We start from the raw sequence: 18,206 nt of genomic DNA, 5'->3' as shown, positions 1-18,206 counted from the left end.
CACTCAGATGTTCCCGTATTTTCCCCAGGAAATACGGAGAGTGCTTAACATCTTTCATCGATCGGAGAGCCTCAATGGAACTGAGACTGTCCGTAAAGATGAAATAATGGTCCGTGGGCATTTTTTCGATAATCCCTAGGGTGTACTGAATTGCAGCTAATTCTGCGACGTAAACAGAAGCAGGATTATCGAGCTTATGGGAGACGGTTAAATTGTTATTGAAGATACCGAAGCCAGTGGACCCATCAAGAAGTGATCCGTCAGTGTAGTACATATTGTCGCAGTTGATGTTTCGATATTTATTGGAAAAAATTTTAGGGATCTGCTGCACGCGTAAATGATCCGGGATTCCACGAGTTTCTTCTATCATGGATGTATCGAAAAACACAGTAGAATCAGAAGTATTTGATAAGTCGACACGATTTGGAATATTCGAAGAAGGGTTAATATTTTGGGACATGTGATTGAAATACAATGTCATAAAACGGGTTTGAGAATTAAGTTCGATTAACCTTTCAAAATTTTCAATCACGGGACGGTTCAAGACCTCACATTTGATTAGAATACGAAAAGACAGGCTCCAGAAGCGGGTTTTCAATGGTAGTACTCCAGCTAAGATCTCCAAACTCATCGTATGGGTCGATTACATGCAACCCAAGGCGATACGCAAACAACGATATTGTATTCGCTCCAGTTTGATCAAATGTGTGTTTGCTGCGGAGCGGAAGCAGAAACACCCGTACTCAATGACAGACAATATCGTTGTTTGGTAAAGCCTTATAAGGTCTCCTGGGTGGGCTCCCCACCATTGTCCGGTTATTGTACGAAGAAAATTAACTCTTTGTTGACATTTTTTCATCAGATACCTCACGTGACAACCCCAGGTGCCTTTAGAGTCGAACCAGACACCAAGATATTTGTGTACCAAAACCTGAGAAAATGTTTTACCCATTAATTGTGTTTGAAGCTGAGCAGGTTCATGCTTCCTAGAAAAAACTACTATCTCAGTCTTCTCCGGAGAGAATTCGATACCTAGCTGTAAGGCCCAAGCAGACAAATTGTCCAAGGTATCTTGCAATGGTCCTTGCAAATCGGCAGCTTTGGTTCTGTAACAGAGATTACACTGTCGTCTGCAAGTTGTCTTATCGTGCATGAATTTGCCAGACATTCGTCGATGTCATTTACATAAAAGTTGTAAAGAAGGGGGCTTAAACATGAGCCCTGGGGAAGACCCATGAAGCTAATGCGAAAAGTTGCCAAATCGCCGTGCGTAAAATGCATGTGCTTTTCGGACAACAAATTGTGCAAAAAATTGTTCAAAATTGGAGAAAATCCTTGTCGGTGAAGTTTACCCGAAAGAATGTCAATAGAAACGGAATCAAAAGCCCCCTTAATGTTCAAGAACGCAGACGCCATTTGTTCTTTGCGAGCATACGCCAGCTGAATATCTGTTGAATCATTCGTCCCTTTGGCACAGCGGAAGCCAAATTGAGTATCTGATAGTAGACCATTTGATTCGACCCAATGGTCTAAACGACGGAGTATCATTTTTTCCATCAATTTCCGGATACAGGATAGCATTGCAATCGGCCAATAAGAGTTGTGATCAGAAGCTGGTTTCCCTGGTTTTTGGATGGCGATCACCTTCACTTGCCTCCAATCCTGCGGTACAATGTTTTGCTCCAGGAACTTATTGAACAAGTTCAACAAGCGCCTCTTGGCATTGCCGGGTAGATTCTTCAACAAGTTGAATTTGATTCTATCTAACCCAGGCGCGTTATTGTTACAGGACAGGAGGGCAACTGAAAATTCTGCCATCGTAAAAGGTGATTCTATCGCGTCGTGGCCCGGAGACGCATCGCGAACAATGTTTTGCTCAGGAACAGAGTCCGGACATACTTTCCTGGCAAAATCAAATATCCACCGACTTGAAGACTCCTCGCTTTCGTTGACCGTTACGCGATTCCGCATTCTTCGGGCTGTGTTCCAAAGAGTGCTCATCGATGTCTCCCTCGACGTCTCGTTCACGAACCGGCGCCAATATCCGCGTTTCTTTGCTTTAGCCAAACTTTTAAGCTTGGTATTAAGCTCCGAATACCGTAAATAGTCGCCAGGTATACCTCCCTTCTGGTAGGCCTTAAACGCGTCGGATCTTTGCGTGTAGACATCGGAGCACTCTTGGTCCCACCACGAAGTGGGAGGCCGTTCTTTGATCGTTACGCCGGGATATTTCTTCGTTTGGGCTTGCAACGCGACGTCGAGAATCAAGCCCGCGAGGAGGTTGTATTCTTCAAGTGGTGGATGATGTTGGATCGACTCGACCGCTTTTGAAATCATTTCCTCGTATAACTTCCAATCGACATTCCGTGTGAGGTCATACGGAATGTCAATTGGTCGCATGCGAGTTGACCCGTTATTAATTGAAATAAGAATAGGCAAATGGTCGCTACCGTGAGGATCAAGGATTACCTTCCATGTGCAATCCAACCGTAGCGACGTCGAACATAAGGATAGATCCAAAGCGCTTGGGCGCGCTGGAGGTTTCGGGATACGTGTCATTTCACCGTTGTTTAAAATAGTCATGTCGAAGTCATCGCAAAGGTTATAGATTAAAGAGGAGCGGTTATCATTGTATGGGGAACCCCAAGCCACGCCATGAGAGTTGAAGTCTCCCAAAATCAAACGTGGCGAGGGAAGAAGTTCTATTAAATCAAAGAGCAGCCGTTGCCCAACTTGTGCTCTGGGAGGAATATATATTGAGGCAATACAAAGCTCTTTACCTTGTATTGTCATTTGACATGCGACAACTTCGATGCCTGGAATCGAGGGGAGGTTAATACGATAGAAAGAATAGCACTTTTTAATCCCTAAAAGTACTCCTCCATATGGGGTGTCTCGATCAAGGCGAATAATATTAAAATCATGGAAGTTGAGATCAATATTTGAAGTAAGCCAAGTTTCACAAAGGGAAAATGCATCGCATTTGTTTTTATTTATCAAAACTTTAAACGAATCAATTTTTGGTAAAATACTTCTACAATTCCACTGTAAGACAGAGATAAAATCCTTCATATACGCAGTTGAATTAGGCATCGAAGGATACAATCGCTGCAAGGAGGGGCCATTGGGCAGTCAACTGCTTCAAAATGATCTAACTGTTGGGAGGAATGCTGTAAGAAAAATTTTAATTGGATCGGGTATATTGAAATTTTCAAAAATCTAGTCCACAATGTCAGAAAATTTCACTAATCCAGAGTTTGTTTCATCAACTGGATGTGCAAAAGGAACAACTGGGGTTTTAGATGTTCCTGGCAGTGCTGGGAACTCCTTCTGGGACTTTAAATTTGCAAGCCCAGGAGGAGTTTGCTTCGGGTTTTCCGCAGCACTGTTTGGTTTGTTCGTACTTTTCATTACACTTTGGGAAATCTTAGGACCTTTACGGGGAAGTTTAGGAGAAGAAACATTTTTCCTCTTCCTAGACTCCCCAGGATTGGCATAAGATGTTCCCGCTGATGAATCGTCAGAATCGGTTTCATCAGAGGACAACAGATCAAAGGGGTTCGATGTTATGGTAGAAGTGGTCACGGTCTTCTTCAGCATCTCAGCGTAAGAACGCTTTGAACGCTCCTTAAGTTACCGCTTGATTTTATCTCTGCGCTGCATGTACACCGGGCATGTGGAGAGCTCATGCTGGTTTTCCCCACAGTGAATACATTTTTCAGCATTAACACTGCAAGAATCTTCCGCATGAGTCTCCCCACACTTGCTACATCGTGCCTTATTGCAGCAGTAGGCGGCTGTGTGGCCTAACTGCTTGCAATTGGTGCAATTCATAACACGGGGTACATACAATCGCACAGGCAGACGAACCCGGTCGATCGAGACGTGGCTAGGGAGTGCAGATCCGGCAAACGTAACGCGAAACGAGTCTGACGGAGTGTAAACTTTTTTACCGCCGACGAGAGACATGGACCGCAATTGCTTACAATCCAAAATCTTCGCCTGTGTTTCGGTATTTTTGAAGCAACCGGTTGCGCTTTTTAGGATACACTCGACAGACAGACTCGAATCGGTTATGACACCGTCGATCTCCACGTCTCGTGCAGGTATGTAAACGCGATACTCGCGTGTGAAGAGCTCAGAGCAAGCGATAGCATTGGCCTGTGCCAGATCACTGACCACGACACGGAGCTTGTTAGGTCGGACCTTGGAAATTTCGGTCACGGCCTTGTACCCCTTCGTCAGGTCTTTTGAAATTTGCAGTATGTTTAATCGCTTTGAATTCACTCCTGCCTTTGGACGAAAATAAACAGTATAGCTGCCCTGTTGAGATCCGTCCGGGTAAAGCCTGGGGCGAAGGGGGACTGGAGAATGAACAGGGGAGAGGGTAACAGAAGGGTCAGGGTCAGGGGGGTTCGGGGATGGTGGCACGGGAGGCGAGGGATCTATATCCATCGCGATAAATGTAGCGCACTAGCGAACTAGCGCCGACAAGAACACGTACCTCTTTACTTCTTCCTTCCAGCAGTGGTTGTCCGATCGTTCGAAGCTGCACCCAAAGCAGCCAGCAGCACCAGTACAGCAGCACCAATACAGCCACCAGCAGTGAGCCGGGTGTGAGATCACTCAGCACAGCGACACGGACTCGACTGTCAACTGATGGCCTTGAATAATACACTCTTTCGTTTGGCTATTCGTACACACGGACCGGATTGTAATAGAACGACCACTTTGCACGTCCGTTTCTGTCGGGTGTTCGACGCGGAATGAAAAATTGTACCGTCATGACTAAGAACTTTCATTAGACCATGGGTGTTAATTACGTGCCAAATGGGTTGAAACTACGACGTGTGGGATAAGTAAACAACCTAGATGAAACGATGCTACATCATCATGCCACACAACAACAACAGCAACTGAGAAGAGCCAGACTTGGTTAACCAATTTTCTCACCTTTCATTTAGCGTCTGGGTTGATCGGTTGTGGTTCGGCACTCGAGACTCGTTTACCAGTTAGGAATCATTTTCGAAACATCCAATTTTATGCCGTCATTTGTTAGTGATCCTGCTATCCAAGCTCAATAAAAACTCGATCGCAATTCTCGGCGCCAAAGAAAGGTGTTACGGCTTCCCCAGGGTTGCAGCACAAAGTTATAGTTTGTATGCATCCCTTTTTAGCTGTCGATAAACTGGCACAGTTAAACGCACCCGAATAAAATGCGCCGATCATGTTGAAAAATCAATCGTTGAAATTGAAAACATGAAAGTTTTATCAAACCACCTCTAAAACAACAAGATTTTAATAGTCAACTTAGTACCCCTTTTTTTCATTTTTTACTAGGGAACTGAAAAAGCCCTCATAAGCGGGCTTCTTTCCGATTTTCGCAGCATCACGAGCCTTTTAAAACTGGTGCGAAACTAGCCCCGTTGCACGATTCCTCTGGGCGAAACCGCTCGACCAGTCGTGTTAGCAGTGAAACGTTAATAAAAAATATGTAAGTCTTCGATACAAAAGAGACCTCTACTGGAGAACGATCTAATCGAGATCTCCGCAGGGGATGGAGTCTCGCCTTCGAAAGGGAAAAGATGGGCATGTGTTTTGTATTGAAGAGAGGTCTGATCGCACGTCGGAATGTTAATTAAATCAGCTTGGTAGTGGAGGCTCTTCTCAGACGCTGGTAACCAGAGGCCAGGCAAGCGTAATAGAATGAACGAGCTTAAAGATTCAGGCGATGTCGTTTGAAGTTCCTGGGAAATCTGACCAAAGTTTTCTCACATATTTGCTGTATATATTCAAGTGCGAGCGATCGTTGGGCGGTAATCCTGCAAATCATCCCGGGACTTTTACAAATACAATGACCAATCCGAGGCGCTGGCAGCCGTTGCTTGCTTGCTGCATGTTGTTACGATCTGAAATCGTGGTATCACCAGACACCCACGTAACAACTTACATCAGTTTTGATAATTATAAGTTTTAGTGTTAGTTAACAATTGGTCGGCGTGCAGCCAAACCGAACCAAGCGCCAAAACATTATTTCGAGTAATCGTTCAAAGTTCAACCCAGTGTTGCCACATTTTCATATGTACTGAAAGGGTAAAAATTTTTCTCATCTGTACTATTTCTTCCGAAAATCTGTACCAAAATCTGTACCTGTAAATTTTGTGTTGCATGGAAGGTTTACTTTTGTTAACTTTAAAAAAGTTACAGAAGTTGTAAGTTATTCATTTAGTTAATGTTAATACATATTTTAATCGAATTTGGAATTTGTTTTCAAGAAGGAAAGCAGGACAACAGCAACGTCTGCATCAAAACACAGGTTGACCCTTCGCAGCTAGCTTTACAGAATACAGTGATCACCCGATTATATCTCACTCTGATGATTTTTGGCGTGATAAAATAGGGAAAGTGATAAAATCGGGAAATTTTTAAAATTTAATTTTTTTTTATTGAAGATGTTAAATCAATAACTAAATACGTAAAATCAGCGATTTTGATTTTTTTTTTGGAAAATTTATCTGTACAAACATATGAAAAAAGCTGCAAAAGATAGAGAAAAGTTGTCAAGGGATGAATTTGAGAAAACTGTCTGAGCTTTTATAAAAAATATTTAAAAAATTCAATTTGATATCCTGTACAAAAATTTCAAAAACAAAAAGTGACTATAAAAAAACCGATAATCACTATTTTTTTAAACATTTTTTTAGATAGATAATTCAGTTGCCTAAAACTTTTCTGAATAAACCTAAATAAATAAAAAACCTAAAAAAATCGATGTAAAGTTGCGAATAAATTACAATTAAATTTTTTATTCGTTCATGTTTTTGTTTGAATTGGTAAAATGAATTACTTGCTTTTTTGTAGCGCAGTACCATAAGCAAAATATTAGATGTTCTCACAACACTAAACTTTACCGAAGACAGCATGCTGATATCTCTCACATATTTCAACCAGAAAAATCTTAAAATGTAAATAACGATTTTTAATGTCTTCTCATAGAAAACTTTATGTTGCTTGCAATATGTAAGAGATAGAAACATAATGTCTTCTGTAAAGTTTCTTGTTTTGAGATCACCTAATACTTTTCCTAAGACACCAAGCGTTTATCTTTATCTAATGAAAAAGTAAATATTCTATCTCACTTTTAGGAGGATTGATCACCCAGCTTTCTACATCAAAAGATGCGTTTTCAAATATTATGAAACTTCTCCGAACATATTATACGGTTATAATAAACATTTGTATCACTATTCAATTATTCGCACGATAACAGCAAAATGTAACATTGTGCATCGGTTTAATTTTTAATGTAAACTGCATCCAGAATGATACACAGAATTATGAAAAATATCTTAAATATTGAAGCGTAATAGAGAATCAGTTCACTCTGACATTTTTTTGATAAAATGTTTTATGATGATAAAATCGGGTGAAAAATGTGATAAAATCGGGTACAGATATAATCGGGTGATTACTGTAGTTGGTTTTGTTTTATTTTCCAAGTGATGCACCTCAAGTGATTTCAAGTGTACCGAAAAAAATCAGTTTAATTAATTGACCCTTTAAAAAATCTGTACCAATCTGTACCTGTTGACAAAAATCTGTAATCAGTACCATACATGATCTGTACCAGAAAAAAAAAACTGTGTCTTTCCAGCTAAATCTGTACCTGTGACAACACTGGTTCAACCACCTCGTATGTTTTTGCAAGCTGCTACAGATAATTTTTGTTTACAATATATAACCCTTTCGGTTATCCCATGACGATTAGAGAATACTGTGAATCGAAAATATCGGTCGCAATCCCATTATAGTCAACCAGGGTCTGCTGCAATTTCTCTTTAATTCTAAATGCAGTTAGTTTGTTATGAGAAAAACCTTTCAGGTTGTGTTTTCAATTTGATCCCGTTAGGCGTTAAAATAACAGGAATTATAACAAAAATGATTCTACTAGTATCAAACCCTTATACTTTGTAACAAACGTATCAACTTTCAAAAGCTTTTTAAAGCACCTGAATGACCAAGTAGTTAAAAGGTGCCTAATAAACAAAAAAACTTATTAATTATTACTCATTTTTCCCCATATTTCATTATTTGCGTTTTCTCGTGGATAGGTTTAAATTTTGTTTTTCCTTTCAAAATCTTTGGTCGACAGTCCAGTGTGTCGAACCAAAAAAAAAAAACAACAAAAAATAATATTGTATCAAATTTAAAGTTCCGTTATATCGAGTTATGTTGTATAATCATTTTTTTTAGTATGCGTTTTGTTTTATGTGGACTCAAAAATGGAACCAAAATATATGTTGCATCGTGATAACATTGAGTTACATTAAGGTTGCGTTATATCGAGGTATAACAGTAAATGGATGGCTGTTGAATAAAATATACGTTCTACTCTCGCAGTGAAGCTGTACGTTAAGCAAATTCAAGTAAGAATTTCGACGACACGGAATCCTGAGACATTAAAGAAAAACTTTGTTTAAGGGGAAACCCTACTCTGGAAGGTTGAAAACTAATGAATTTTTGTAATCTTTTTTTCGGATCTTCAGAGAAAGGTGAAGTGTTCGGGTATTTTGGCTATTTATTAGGGTATGTTTGAAGATGTATTTTGCATATCGTGGATTTAAGTGAAAATTATGCTGTTGACAGCATTTTTCACAAAACCATGTTTTTTCAACTGGTGGTACGTTTTTCTCAGCATCTACTGAACCGATTTGGCTGAAAATTATTTTTGGGAAGTAAAAATGTATTATCTAACTTGTTACACAGTCGTTTTTCGATATCTAAATTTCTCAACGTTTTATGAATAAGTTATTTTTCATGAAAAAATATTATAAAAAAAATTTCAGCCAAATCGGTTCAGTAGATGCTGAGAAAAAAGCACCACTAGTTGAAAAACACGGTTTCGAGAGAAACGCTGCCAACAGCGTAATACTCAGTATATTTGAATCCAAAATATGCAAAATATATTTTCAAATATACCTTAATCAATAGCCAAAGTACCCGAACACATCACTTCACTTTAAACATCCAAAAAAAATTACGAAAATTCTTTTCTTCAACTTTCCAGAGTAGGGTCCCTCCTTTATAAACCGGACTGAAATCGTTTTTCGGCAATTCTGAGCTTAATTTGAAATCACTTACTATTTCGACCTTTTTTGGCCTTTAGAAGGGTTTTTCGGTCATTCTGAGCCTTATTTGGTATCTGTTTCTATTTTGGACTTTACTGTCCTTCAAAAGGGCTCTTCGGCCATTCTGAGCTTAATTTAGGATCATGTTTTGTTTTGAATTTTCTGGCCTTTAGAAGGGGTTTCGGCCTTTCTGAGCCTAATTTGAGATCATTTTCTATTTTAGCCTCTTCTGGCCTTTGAAAGAGTTTTGCGGCGATTCTGAGCCGGTATTATAACCTATTTCGGCCTTTTCTGGCCTTCTTAAGGACTTTTCGGCTGTTCTGTGTTTAATTTGGGATCATTTTCTATTTTGGCTCAAGGAGGATTTTTCGGCTATTCTGAGCCTTATTTGAGATCATTTTCTAGGTAAGCTTTTTCTGGTCTTTAAAAGGGATTTCGGCCATTTTGAGTTCAATTTGGGATCATTTTTGTTTTCGGCCTTTTCCGGTCTTTAAAAGGGCTTTTTGGCCAATCTGAACTTAATTTGGGATCAATTTCTATTTCGGCCTTAAGAAGGACTTTTCGGCCATTTTGTGCTTAATTTGGGATCATTTTCTATTTTGGCTTTTCTGGCCTTTAGGAGGATTTTTCGGCCTTTTCTGGCCTTATAAAGGACTTTTCGGCCATCCTGAGCTTCATTCGGGATCATTTTCTACTTCGACCATTTCTGGCCTTTAGACGGAATTTTCGGCCATTCTAAGCTTAATTTGGGATCATTTTTCATTTGGCCTTTTCTGGTTTTTAAAGGGATTTTCTGGTCATTCTGAACTTAATTTGGGATCAATTTCTATTTCGGCCTTAAGAAGGACTTTTCGGCCATTTTGTGCTTTATTTGGGATCATTTTCTATTTTGGCTTTTCTGGCCTTTAGGGGGATTTTTTGGCCATATTCTGTTTCGGCCTTTTCTGGCCTTAAGAAGGACTTTTCGGCCTTTCTGAGCTTCATTCGGGATCATTTTCTACCTCGACCTTTTCTGGCCTTTAGACGGACTTTTCAGCCATTCTAGGCTTAATTTGGGATCATTTTTCATTTGGCCTTTTCCGGTATTTAAAAGGACTTATCGGCCAATCTGTGCTTAATTTAAGATTGTTTTCTATTTCGGTCTTTTCCGGTCTTTGAAAGAACTGTGCTTAATATAAGATTGTTTTCTATTTCGGTCTTTGAAAGAACTTTTCGGTCATTCTGAGCTTAAGTTGGATCATTTTCTATTTCGGCCTTTTCCGGTCTTTAAAAGGTCTTTTTGGCCATTCTGAACTTAATTTGGGATCAATTTCTATTTCGGCCTCAAGAAGGACTTTTCGGCCATTTTGTGCTTAATTTGGGATCATTTTCTATTTTGGCTTTTCAGGCCTTTAGGAGGATTTTTTGGCCATATTCTGTTTCGGCCTTCTCTGGCCTTAAGAAGGACTTTTCGACCATCCTGAGCTTCATTCGGGATCATTTTCTACTTCGACCTTTTCTGGTCTTTAGACGGACTTTTCGGCCATTCTAAGCTTAATTTTGGATCATTTTTCATTTGGCCTTTTCTGGTTTTTAAAAGGGTTTTTCGGCCAATCTGAGCTTAATTTAAGATCGTTTTCTATTTCGGTCTTTTCCGGACTTTGAAAGAACTTTTCGGTCTTCGGTCTTTCGGTTTTCTGGCCTTTAGGAGGATTTTTCGGCCATATTCTGTTTCATTCTTTTCTGGCCTTAAGAAAAACTTTTCGGCCATCCTGAGCTATATTCGGGATCATTTACTATTTTGGCCTGCTCTGGTTTTTAAAAGGGCTTTTCGGCCATTCTGAGTTTAATTTGGGATTATTTTCAATTTTGGCCTTTTATGGCCTTTAGAAGGGGTTTCCGGCCATTTTGAGCTCAATTCGGAATCATTTTCTATTTCGGCCTTTTCTGGTCTTTAGAAGGGATTTACGACCATTTTGAGCTCAATTTGGGATCTTTCTCTATTTCGGCCTTTTCTGGTCTTCTTTTGGCGATTTTTAGCTTGATTTGGGACAGGGGGGACTCGTGACTTTTGAACCTGTTCAATTATAAATTCAAAAAATCACAGTTTGGGGAAGTAATCATAATCATGTCCGCGAAAAAACGCAAGTTACTTCTTTTTGTTACTTTTAAAAAATAACACTAAAAAAAGATATAAATAATAATTTGGATTTGAAATTAATTTCTTGCCTGGCGTCCCCGTGTTCAATGCACAGGTTGCACCTATGGACGAGACGCCCCTGATTTGGGATCACTTACTATTTCGTCCTTTTACGACCTTTAGAAGGGGTTTTCGACTATTCGGAGCTCAATTTGGGATCATTATATATTTTGGTTTGTTCTAGCCTAATTTAAAAGGGCTTTTCGGCAATTCTGATCTTCATTTGGGATCATTTTCTATTTTGTCTTCTTCGGCCATTCTAAGCTCAACTTGGGATCATTTTCTATTTCGGCCTTTTCTGGCCATTAGAAAGGGTTTTCGACCATTTTGAGCTAAATTTCGGATCACTTTCCATCTCGACCTTTTCAGGCCTTTAGAAGGGTTTTCGGCCATTCTGAGCTTAATTTAATTTTCTATTTTAGCCCTTTCTGGCCATTAGGAACATTTTGCGACCATTTTGAGCCTAATGTGGAATCACTTTCTATTTCGACCTGTTCTGACCTTTAGAAGGGGTTTTCGGCCATTTTTATCTAAATTTGGGATCATTTCTATTTTGCCTTTAGAAGGGGTTTTCGACCATTCTGAGCTCATTCTCTATTTCGGCCTTTTCTGGTCTTCTTTCGACCATTCTTAGCTTAATTTGGGATCATTTTCTATTTTGACCTTTTACGGCCAGAAAGTTTTTTCGGACATTCTGATATTAGTTTGGGATCATTTTTTTTTATTTCGGCCTTTTCTGGCCTTTAGAAGGGTTCTTCGACCATTCTGAGCTCAATTTGGAATCATTTTCTAATACGGCCTTTTCTGGCCTTTAAAAGGGCTTTTCGGCAATTCTGAGCTTAATTTGGGATCATTTTTTACTTTGACTTTTTCTGGCCTTCAGAAGGAGTTTTCGTCCATTCTAAGATTAATTTGAGATCATTATCTATTGTGGCCTTTTCTGGCCTTCAGGAGGTATATTTCGGTCACTCTTAGCTTAATTTGGAATCATTTTCTGTTGTGGCTTTTTCTTAAATGGCTTTTCGGGAATTCTGATTTTAATTTGGGATCATTTTCTATTTTGTCTTTTTCTGATTTGAGAAGGGCTTTTCGGTGATTCTGAGCTTATTTTAGGACCATTTTCTATTGCAGCCTTTTCTGGCCTTTAGAATGGGTTTTCAGCCATTTTGAGCTAAATTCGGGAGGGTTTTCAGTGATTCTGAGCTCAATTTGGAATTATTTTCTACTTTAGCCTTTCCTGACCTTTGGGCTACTGACATACTGAGGCGTCAAATGAAGCGAAGCGTTGAGCGTATTAGAAGCAAAATAAACAGGAGCGTTGGGTGAAGCTTCCTATGACATACTGTAGCGAGCGTCGCAAATGCGTTGTGTTGTCATATTCCTAGATTCCAACAGCGGTTTCGTTTAAAGGAAATATGAATTCGTCCAATAAAGATGTGTTTGCTTCTTCAAGCACGGTAAAACACGTTTTTAGTAAACATAGAGATTTTTTTTATGAATTTAAATAATGTTTCTGAAGTCAGTTGCGCTACAGACGAAGTAAAAAATATAAGAAATTATTCTAAATTTTAAACCCGCTGACCCTGAGTAACGTCGGCTGGCGTTTCGCGACTAAAGAAGTTCAGTATGTTAGGCATGCAATATCAATCAAAAATACCAGTGTTATTTCCCTGAAGACCTGAAAGTTTTTCCCGATATTTTCTATATTTAAGACCAAAATAAAGCGAATATAAAGCACCTGGCGATATCAGGTTTATTCTGAACTTGGTATTACTGCACTAACATTTATTAAACATTTTAACATTTTGTAAACGAAAATGTATTCTATTGGCTTTTTTTTCAATTACCAAACCAAAACAAAGCAAATGTAAAGCACTTGCGATGAAAGATTTTGTCTGAACAAGGTGTTACCGCGTAGAAGGGGTCTTCGTTCTGTTTCGCCGCCTCTATCGACGCGTCGTTGCCGCTTGAGTATGACCGGTTTGAGCGTTTCATATAGACGTTCGAAGAAGTAGCTCGGACGCTTTTGCGACGCATCTTGCTTCGCTTCATTTGACGCCTCAGTATGTCATTAGCCTTAGAAGCACCTTTCGACGATTCTGAGCGTTATTAGAGATAATTTTCTATTTCGGACTTTTCTGGTGTTTGAAGGAATTTTCTAACCACCTTGAATATTAATAATTTTATTTTTGTAAAATTGGTCAACAAATCGATTGGTGAGGGTTGCATTTTGTGCAGGGCACCCTATATTTGCGTATTTTTGGAAATATAGACTCTTTCCCGTGGCCTACACAGGATGAAACTATCACCAATCGGATTATTGACAAATTTCACATGAGAAATGCTATATTTTAGGTTGCCAGCCGAGCGGCTTCTAATTAGTGGGAGTTCTGGTTCATTTTTTTCAGTGTGCGTTGATATGTGCAGTCATTCAAGCTAAGCTAAGCTGAAATACTGCGATTGTGGAGAGAGAGCTTATTGCCAAATAATGCGAGAAATGGTTAGCTTGTTAAAAAGACGCAGATCCACGGTTCAGTGTATTATTAAACGGTTTGTTGAAAAAAAAATGGATCATCGACTTACCATGGAACTTAAACAGAACAAAGTCGACCCCGCAGGATGAACGATTAGTTATGAGAAAAATATAAAATTTAAAAAAAAGTAGTTGATATCGCGAAAGAATTAAATCAACGCAATGTTATAGAGAAAAAATTCAGAAACGGTCCGTAACGTACTGAGGAGGAATAATTTTAACACACGAATACCGAGGAAAAACTATTCATTAGTCAAAAAAGCAGGGTGTATGTCTGCTAATGGTGTTGGCGATTTGGTTTTCACCGATGGTATAATGAACCAAACTGCATGCTACTTTATAGTTGTTTGAAAGTGATAAATACTCCACCAAAATCTCCAGGCATCAATCCTATTGAAAACCTATGAGCATATCTAAATCAAAATATTAGAGACCACCAGATTCTCAATGAAAATAATCTCGAAAAACATTCACAGGATAAGTGGAATAAAATCCCAACTGAATACACCAAAAAGCTGGTTGAAAGTGTTCCAAAACAGCTAGAAGCTGTGACGAAAAGCAAAGGTTACCATGCCATAATTCCGTCTATTTACAAAGGCTTCGAAAGTTACTGTTAATGGTGTACGAATATAAATTTGAGTAAATATTGCTGTATGAATCGGTTCATAACAATTTTCAGGGAATGAGAAATCATTTTCCCAGAACCATAAATCACGTATGGTAGCTCACATTTGCTTTATATTCGAACTAGAACAGTCCATTTGAAAAAAATTCTTTTGGAAAAATTGTTGAAAGAAAGTTGCATGGCGGTGTACGAATTAGAGTTTGTATAGTAAGTACCATGTTCAGCTAGGTAAATCCCAGTTTGACTCAAGTTACTTAAAATGTCTTTCAATACATTTATTTCGAATGTCTTCTAATTATTCGATGAAAAAAAAAATTCCTGTCAATTTGAGAAATGTTGAAGTCCTTGTAATTTGTTGACTCTGGAACCATTCCATTTAACATAATAAAGATCAGCTGGCACACGCTTAGTAATCTAACTGTTTCAACGAAACCAGTTCGTTTATTCATTTGTCGCTCGTCATTCCGCCCATGCATTCGCGCGGTCATCCATATTAATCATTGAGGTGTGCGTTGTTATTGCCTCACACTGCGTCCAGACAAACCCCTTCTGGCGGTAAAAGGCTATGTCGGGCACAGTAATCGGAAAATAATGTGGTAAAAAAAAGAAATATGTGGTTTATGCGCCCAGCTTGAAAAGTAAGTCAGGTCGGCACCGGGACGCTTTTTCGTTGGCGGTTTGTTGGAACTTGTCGATCATGAACGATGGATGAATGCATTGCTGCTGGTGAGTCTCGACTGTCAGACAGTCTTCTGAAAGCTATCCGGATGGGAGCGGGCGGGGTAAAGGGCGGGAAAAACGTGCTGCGGCAACCACCGAAAGTGGGTTAAATACTCTCCTTTCGCTGAATGATAAACGTGCTGGACGAGAGCCGTACGAAGGGTACCGACTAGCGTACTCGTTTCTAACCGCAAAGAGTGCCGAGTGGCTCGGTGAAAGATCTGTTTAATATACAAAACGCGCTGCCAACCGTCAGAGGATGCGGATAAACTCACGCACGAACGCACGTACCAGAAAAGCCTGGAAAACGGGCGGAAGTGTGGGAGGAGACGGGCGGATTAGTGTCGGTGGTATGCGCTATCGGCTTGCTAGCTGGAATTTCAAGAAGGCCCCCCCCCCATGGGAGCCAGAGATGCGGAGTCGCAGAATAAAATGCAGCAACAGCCGCCCGAACAGCATCCGACGGGAATATACACTGGAACTGTTTACATCAGTATCAATATTTGATCAACATACACGCGGGGCCAATGCGTTCGCTAGTTCGTTTGTTGTGTTACTTTGTTTTGCAGCCCTTTTCCACCTCTGATCTGGGGGGCAGTCGGGACGTGTGCCAGGAGGAAGACTCAAAGTTGCATTCCTTTATTACAGTGGGGGAAAAATCCTAATTTGGAAACTGCACTTTTTCAACATTGCAACTCCAACAATAGTTTTGAAATTAATATTGTAGCATATTTTTGGAATTAATTCCCTTCACTACAGTCTTCAAATGATCTAAAGTTGACCAATAATTATTCTCATTTGACGCACCGTGCTGATAACAGCAAGCGTAAGTCGTTAAAGAGTAATCGCAGCGCCATCCCCAGCCGTCTTCACGCTACTTCATGTGTTCAGTTCTCCTCATTTAAATAGTAAGCATCTAAACGTACGACGCCCTTTGCCTGCTGCTGCGGGTCCAGTTCTGGGTTTTCGTAGGCCTCTTGCCAGGCAGCGACAGCGTGCCCTATCGATGGATGATGGTAATGATGCTGACAGCGATGATGGGGCATGCATGCAGCTTCCAGCGCCCCGCTCTGTGTTGTCTGTTCACTCTGTTGCCACAAGGCCTCCCATAGCTCAAGATGTGTGTGCGCGGTGATTCGGTTAAAAAATGTGTGGAATGTTAAAAGTGTTTCCGGTTGTCATAAAAAGAGGGGCGCCATTTTTTACTCCATTGATGTTTACACCTCGCGGCGTGGCGTTTGGCATATTTTTACGTTTAGTTAGCTTCATACGAACTCGTTTATGTGGCTTCTTGGGGCTTGCTTGTTTGTTTGTATTTCATGCAAGAAGAAGAATCGCAGCCACTAGACAGACGCCGAAATATCGGGAATAGATTGTGTGCAGCAGCAAACGCGTCCTTTTTGCTCTTCTCGATGTGGTTCTGCCAATAATGAATGGATTTCGATTATTGGAAACTTCCCGCTTATCGCTCCGTATCAGCGGTCTGCCTGACGTGACCGGATGGCTTCTGGGTAAAGTGTAGCGCCAGCAGTTGACGTCAGCATGGATTCATGAATGAACAGCCACTTTATAGACGTCGCGCGTTCGCGATTGTGGAGACCTCGTAATGCGCAGTCAATGAAAAGATGATTGTCGCTTCGAACTTTTAAATCGCCCCTTGATTAATCGTATGTTTCCTATCGTAACATCAGTGAGAATGAGATTTTGGTATGTAATATACTTCAGGTTGAGTGCTTTTTTTGTCATGTAAACATTAGGGTAGAATATGACCGATTATTTTAACATACTCTCTATTTTTCAACCCGAATCGGCAGATTCAGATTAAATCTTTATTACTCCAGCTGTCTCAGTGTAAATTAATTCGTATGAAAAATAATTAGGTTATTGTTGTGATTTATGAATTTGATTTATTAGCATTTATAAACCAAAAATCATAGAAAAATATTGATTTTGGCCACAAACTTGAGGACCCAAACTAATTCTCAAGAAATCGACAGACACCGATTTCAGGCGGGACTTATTGGAACAATTAGGTATAATTTCCCACAGCTGTGCAAGACTGTGCCCGGCCCTCGTCGATAAAATTTGGCGAACTTTTCCCAAGCGTGCAATTTTAGCTCATGACCGAATAATGAAAACATAACAAATGTCCGTAATAAATCTCCGACCCTTCCAATAACTCATAGCACCTTCAACCACGCCGAACAATGGGAAAGAAATCGAAACAGGCCCAGCGCCATTAGCGAATCAAATTTGCAAGATACATGCGCTCCTTTCTTCCACCCTCTTACCTCTCCCCTTCGGCAGGCACTGTAGTGCGCTAATTTTTCTTCCAATCAGAAGGACACTAGACCCTGCACATGCCGTTGCACCTTTTGCATCGGTTGATGTATTGAAAAAGCACCTCTGAATCCGCACTCGCACTTCTCCCCCCGCTGCCCCGTATCCGCTGCTAGCTCACAATTCATCTGTAAATTTGGTTTGTTGTAAGGAGGCGCAAAAAATAAGATTACAATCGTTGGAAATTATACCCAAAATAAGAAAATTTCGGAATCCCTTTCGCCGGACCACGAAGCAAGCAAGCACATAACCCAATAGGACAGGACCACGCGGCTGCAAACCGACCATAATGCATTACTGCACATCTGCATCGCCGAGCAGAAATCTTTACGGGGATCTTCTCGCAGGAGGCTTCACTCCGTGCGTCTTTTGTTAGTTTTTCCTTCGGTTTCTCTTCAATTGAAATTTGCAAAAAAAAAAAGTAAAACCAACAGCTTCACCTTCCTTTTCGCTTCTTCTCTCTGTCTACCGTTTTGAGAAAACACCTTGTGTGTGCGATCGTGATCCTTTTCATCAGCCGTCTAAGGAAAGAATCGACCAAAAATCGGAGAAAGCTGCAACTCTATCGAGAACGTTTCGCAGACGGGAAAAAAGCGAACCCCAAACGGAATACGGTTTGGCTTCATTAGTTCTTTTATTGTTACCGAGGGCCACCATGTGCCTTGCCGGGCCATCATCGGG

General features: G+C 40.2%; 1 protein-coding gene across 1 annotated transcript in view; it reads right to left on the bottom strand.

The window, feature by feature from the left end:
- LOC129726150 (serine/threonine-protein phosphatase 4 regulatory subunit 1-like) overlaps positions 1 to 18,206 on the bottom strand; it is a 345,895-nt gene that overhangs the window by 266,017 nt on the left and 61,672 nt on the right. The window lies entirely within an intron of this gene.

This window comes from Wyeomyia smithii, chromosome 2 (assembly GCF_029784165.1).
Source record: "Wyeomyia smithii strain HCP4-BCI-WySm-NY-G18 chromosome 2, ASM2978416v1, whole genome shotgun sequence".
Classification (NCBI taxonomy): Eukaryota; Metazoa; Arthropoda; class Insecta; order Diptera; family Culicidae; genus Wyeomyia; species Wyeomyia smithii.
Note: the sequence above shows the minus strand (reverse complement) of the source record. Positions and strands in the feature narration are given on the sequence as shown.